Source organism: Perissodus microlepis, chromosome 9 (genome assembly GCF_051167445.1).
Source record: "Perissodus microlepis isolate ML-2025 ecotype Zambia chromosome 9, ASM5116744v1, whole genome shotgun sequence".
In the NCBI taxonomy this organism is placed as follows: domain Eukaryota; kingdom Metazoa; phylum Chordata; class Actinopteri; order Cichliformes; family Cichlidae; genus Perissodus; species Perissodus microlepis.
Genome location: NC_140469.1, coordinates 26915017 through 26921691, shown reverse-complemented (window position 1 = coordinate 26921691; position 6675 = coordinate 26915017).

The following is a 6675-nucleotide window of genomic DNA, read 5'->3' as shown; positions in this document are numbered from 1 at the left end:
TATGAAGTCAGCTTGGGGTACTACAGCAATTAACAATGATACATCAGCAAATACTGCAATGCTGTTGCTGTCTACATACACAGGAATTCACATCAATGACTACATTCAGAGTCCAGCCTGAGCCACAGCGAGTGATGCTGCAGGACAGCAGTGTATAAGTGACATAGTTTCTCCATGACATTGCTTTTATATACAAACATAGAGTTGTCTGCTTACAATAATGAATAATAGTTTGCAAATCTTCTGGAATCTAAGTGACTGCAGTCAGTCCAAGTCAGACTGACTGTTTGGGGACAGGTCGCCCTCACTAGATGATCTGTGCAACAGGGGCGGATCTACTGTGGTGGCATGGGGTGGCGTGTGCCACCCTAAAAATCGTTCAGCCAATAGCATCGAAACAGCTTTATTTCTTGTTGCCAGTAGCAACCAAAGCCTATGATTTCACCAGAGCACATTTTGAATCAACACCATTGGCATTTCAAATTTCAACAAAGGTGTTTGATTCCTAAACTTTGGAAATGGAATGACGGTGAGAGTTATTAACCCAATAAATCATGAAAAAAATTCTCCAGATTTTTGAAATGTTTTGTAAATTTAAGCATCGAACATTTTGATTATTTCTAATAAAAAGAGTGTGAAACAAAATTAGAGTTGTATTTCTAACTGATCCACCTCATGTTCTGTAGCCTTCTGGGTTTTATATTTTTGGGCTACATGCTGGTTTATTATATAGGCTATACAGTACATAAAATCAAAAATGTAACTGTAGTTATTTGGGCTAAAGCCAATAAGAAAGTTACAGACTATGTTCATATGAAAGGTGTATACTTACTGCATTTGATGTATTTTAACCATATATAATACATATTACAGAATGTAAAACCTGTACAAGGGTAAAGAAATGGCTTTGATTTTGCCACCCTGTTTGATTCCAGTGCCACCCTAAAAAGATTTCTCTAGCTCCACCCCTGCTGTGCAGTCACCTTTAAGTTGAAAGTGCTCACCCAGAGGTTGAGGCTGTTATGTGCTAAACCTCTGAGCAAGTAGTTGGTCACTTCTACTATTTCCAGTGAATCACTAAAGGTGAAAAAAACAAACAAGCAGGTTGCAAAAACCAATTTTTCTTAGTCTTAAAGAGGCTTCAGTCCTGTTTTTATTCTAATGTGAGTGAACCAAATCAAGTTTGAGTTGGGTGCCTGTTACAATTACTGTTTTCTTAGATCTTTTATTATAACAGCTTTATTTCTTGTGACATCTTTGAATATTTGATTCATGTTGGTCATTCCAGTGATGAGTTTCAGTGTCGCATCAATAGTTTTTGGTTTGTGTCGTGGAAGTTTAAGTTCATTCCTCCTTCTCCTCCACTTTTCCCTCTTCTTCGTCTTCAGGTTTAGTTTGAGTCTTCGTGTCTCCATGTTCAGAATGTTTCCTATTAAAATGTAGTTATTAGAAGTGAAAGATTGCAATCAAAGCATATAATCTTAACCTTGTGAGAGCTAAGTCATCATATGATGACATTAACTCTACACTATCAGAACATGTATTACTGTTTTTACATTTTTTGGCAACTCGGAGACAAAAAGAAATAACTACCCTGACATGTATCAAATATATTTACATTTTTCCAAGACATGTGGTTAGAGTTGAGGGTTCTCATCAAGTTATTATTCTCGCACCAATGTGCCAATTCCTGTGAACCCTGAAACGCAGTAGAGGCAGATTAATGATGGGAAATGTATTTATTATTGAAATAAAATACCCATCCTAGTCAGATGGCAAAATGTGAAATGAAACGTAATTTATCCATTTGTATTCATGAGCACGAACTGTCATGAACTGTTGTGTGACGATCAGCAAGATTTTGAATCTCACGTATTTTCAAAAGGAAGTATATTTCATGTCTGCAGCACATATGTGGTCCAGACAAAGCGGGGACACGCCACCAAGAAAACCGAAGTTTAGAAGAAGCGGCAAGCATTGCATTTTAACACAAGCAAAGATCTTTTTTAAGCCTAACCGAGGCACTTTTGATATCCAAACCAAATCAAGTAATGGATTCAATGGATTATTTATTAAAAATAATAAAAATGATGTGTGGCTCGGGTCCCTGGTGTGAGCAATGAAATGATTTATTTTATGTTAATGTCAGTTGGCAGAACAAAAATCATATTCAGTGACAGGAAAAACTGTAAAATTCAAATCTATAAATTAAAGGTCGTAACTACCTGCTGTGAGACTGTGTGGGAATATCACAATGATACATATAAAAATAAAGGTGGTATCATAAATTACACCGCTGGGTCACTTGAAGGAAACCGACCACATCTAAACTTAAGAAAGAGCAGCTCGCTATCTTTTTAAACTTTTCTCCTTTCTAGCTCTCCGTAGTTGTGAACATACACGTGTTCATGGTTTTACACAAGATCCTGTGCAGCAGGAGGGTCTGTACCTTACAATGTAAAGCACCTTTGGGATGATAGTTGCTCTGATTTGGAGCTAGATAAATAAAACTGAATTGAATTGAATAGCAGCTAACTGAAATTAAAACGTGTTTAGAAAAGACAACAGGAAAGAGTCATAATTCACATTTTGGCAGTGAAATATGATAAATCTTCAAAGAAAAAAGACCCACCCGTGTTAGAGACATTGCTGCCTTGATATGGTATATAATCTTTTCCCCTCTGATTCCTTCATGCTTTTCATCAGTGGGGATCTCCTGAATCCCTCCTCAGCTGTGCTCATTGCAGGCTTGATGATGCAGGTTTGGTTGTTCATAGCATGCAAAGACAGAAAGACCTGTTTGTCAGGGAGAAGCATATTTTTGCCATTTCTTGATCACATGACCAGGCAGGCATGTTGTTTACTGTCACGCAAGCACCTGATGAATTTCCGGTTCCTTGCAAGCTTTGACTTGAAGAACAAAAAAACAAAAACAAACAAACAAGGAAACCTTGGGATGGGAAGCCAACCTATTTCTTTGATATCCAGTGTGAGATCGGCTCAGACTGAAGCCAGTTTTTCACCCGGATGACAGATGGAGAAAGTCTGGCACAAGTCTCTCGCTCTGCACATGTTTTTACTCTCCAAAATGTCAAATAAGAGACACTGATCAAAATCAGTCTTAAAAACTGAGTCGAGGAATTAAAAATATTGAAGTGCAAATCTATCACATTCACAACAGAACAATTTGGTTTTACATCGTTTCTAGAAATATGGTAGTGATAAATAACATCAACCCATATGCGTAATGGTGGATTTACTGGCTGAAGGTTTGCGGGCATTGGAGGATTTGGCGCCATCTCCTGTGGTAGACTTTTATTGTGAAATTCAATACCAGTTCATTAAACGATGCTAAAAAATAAGTGCTAGCACGTGCATGCTGTATATTTGAAAGATTTAGAATACGTGTAATAGACATACACGCTTACTTACTTAGAAATGACAGCAGTGGGATGACGAATAAAATAAGTACATTATAGGCAATTATAATAAATGCTAATTTAGTGACTATAATTTATGAATGTGTGATCCATAGCGAATTAACTGAATAAATAATTATGTAAAGTCTAATTAAATCACTACGGAATATTTGTTTTGTTATTTCAAATATTCCAATCATAATAAATAAACCCCTATTTCATTTTTAATATCACTAATGCGTGTAATCTAGGCTCCTAATAACAATAATTAAATGTGAATATCAGACTTACTGTTGGCTCATGATGGACATTTAAGGGTAAAAGCAACACACATACAGATGTGAAAAATGAAGTACACCCTCACTGTTTGCATAAAAAGTAGTAAGGTAAGTAGAAGCTGGGTCCTGCTAATTAATTCCACCTGATTATCTGATCACCAGCAAATGTGAAAACATCTATAAAAACAGCAGTTTGGGCAGTTTTGCTGGTGAGGACCATTCAGGTATGCCACAGAGAAAAGACATCAGCAATGATCTTAGAAAAGCTGCCCATCAAACTGGGAAGGGCTATGAGGTCATTTCCACACTGAAGTCTATCCCATCAATGCAACTTGAACGTTGTCTTTAGAATCACATAACAGAGCTTATTTAATGAGGATAACATATGCAATGAGGGGCAGTTCTCTGTTGATGCCAGAGGTTGGAGGAGAATACCCAGACAGCTTTGAGCTGACGGGAACACAACAGCAACTCAAGTAACCCTTTGTTACATGAAGTTACGCAAAAGAGCATCTCTAAACAGACAACGCATTGAACTGTGAGGCAGATGAGCATTAGCACAGACCTTCCCAAAGTGTGGGGCCCGCCCCCTAGGGGGGGCGCAGAGCCATTACAGCCATTACAAGCAACTTCATTCTAAGCCAAAGAGTAGAAAATATGGTGAAGCATATCTTCCCTTTGGTTTCACCTGCACAAGTGCTGAGGTAGGTCTCCCCTGCAGAATTGGTTTTCCCTGTGTCGGGAGCACCGCTGGGCTGTTCAAATCACGGACAAACAGCATCCCACAGTTGTTTATGTTTTTAAACCCATTTTGCACAGAGAGGCATTTTTTGAAAAATGCATTGATAGCAATGTTGAATATTATTACACATGAAAAAACTACAGTAAAATAATCACACCGTGAGGCCTCTGCCTTTCTAAATGGAGGGACAGTAACTGCGTAAAACCTGAGGATAGTCAGATTAACAGTAACAGTATTTTGTCTCTATCTGTCATTCTGCAATTCATCTCATGTAAACGTGGCGCACAGCGTGACATGAAAAAATACCCGTGTAGGTGTGGACGTAGCGTAAAAGAGTTAGTAGTTTATTTTATTACTACCTGTCATTTATTGCAGATTACTTGTATTTGCTTAATTGTTTACTAAATGTTTGAGGTGTGAAAGAAACCACAATGGAGCAAAATATGGGTGTGTGTGGTTGGAGGATGTGTTTGTGCAGGTGCGTGCACGCGTGCACGCGCAAGAAGGGGGGGGGGGGGGGGGCGCGAACATTTTTCTTGTAAAACAAAGGGGGGCCCAGCAAAAAAAGTTTGGGAACCACCACACTAGATTCCACTTCCCTCAAGTGAGAAATGGTTTCCAAAATTGGCTTTCTGGAATTGGCCATCCTCTGATGGATGATTCGGGTTAATGCTCCATGTTGCAAAACTCAAATCCTCTCAAACTGGTTTCTTGACCATGACAATGAGTTCACAGTACCCAAATGAATTTGTAATTAAATTGTGTAAGAGTACTTAAGTTGCTGTATACTAGAATAATTATAACTATTAATATAATGATAAAATCTAATTATAAATAATACAGGTAATGACATTATATAAAATACATATTAATATATAATTGTATTTATACTTAACATTATTTAGTAATATTGATAAATATTAATTAACATATAACAAATGTTAATTAATTTGTTCATAATAACAAAATCAAAACATAAGAATATTATTACATTAACTTATCCAATATGTTTATTTCTAATATTTTTTTATATATTTAAAAATATATGTTTTTTTGTTGTTTATTAAAAAAACAGTTGGGTAGTTGTTTTTTTAATCATAATTCATCATCATTTCACACCTTGGGAGCAGTTCGTTGCCCACCCCCCTCTCTTACTGCATGCGTTTGTGTTGTGTCTGTGTATCTGTACCCCATAGTTAAAGCTGCAGGTCCAAAGCCTTCCTCAGTGTCATTCCCAACACTGGTGACTACTCAGTAACAGGCTCCCTTCATGAAGCCGTGTGGGCTCTGTTTTTGTTTTTGGTGTATGTGGGCGCTGTGCTGGCCCCTCCGATCAGGTCTAGAGGTGACTCTGTGCAACTGTGAGATAAGTAACAGCAAAGTAATAGTGACTTTAAAACTGAGGAAATCTGACCTTTGACTGGACCATTTGTTCTTTTTTCCTTATTACTATTATCCTTATAGATCTATAAACTGTAGTTTACGATTATATAAATTATATACTATAACCGCATATATTATGACTTTGTTATATAATTACCTGTGTGTATAATAATAAAGACAATGTGATGATGATTTGCTGTTGAAATGATGATGATGAGAATTAGAATAGGATAATGATGATGGTCTTAGACAAATTGTTTTAGTTTTCCATTTTTTTGCATTTTTCTGCTTGTCTTGTACTATTTTGTCTGGCTCAGTTGTAAGTGTAGTAATGAAAATAAAGCAGTTTGAAAAAGAAATTAAAAACATCACTTCATTCTTCTGTTTTCTTAGCGTAGTCGAAGAGTCTGTCAATCTTCACTTGGAGACGAGTATATTGTTATTGAAATTACTGCCAGATCATCTGTGCCGTTAAGATCTTCCATTTGTGCAAACATCCTCCGTTGGACGCATCGTGGACGGTCACATGTTGTTTGACGCCTCAACCAGTCGATGGTAGTGAAAAGCAGGATCGGAGAAAGGCAGGAGCGGCACCAGCACCGAGGAATTGAAGTGTTGCGTTTGTGTTTTTGCCAACACCGTCTACAGAACTTTTAACTGTAACTGTGACCACCAGGTGGCAGTATTTAACCAGCAGGTGCGTGGCATGTTTTCTGAAGTGTAAAGTTTTTGGTCTTGATGTTTCTTCTTTTCCTGCCATGGTAAATAAGAACATGTTTTTAATTACTTGGTTAAAAAAGGTTACACTGACTCACTGCTCCATCTTGTGGTAAAAACCGGTATTACACAAAAG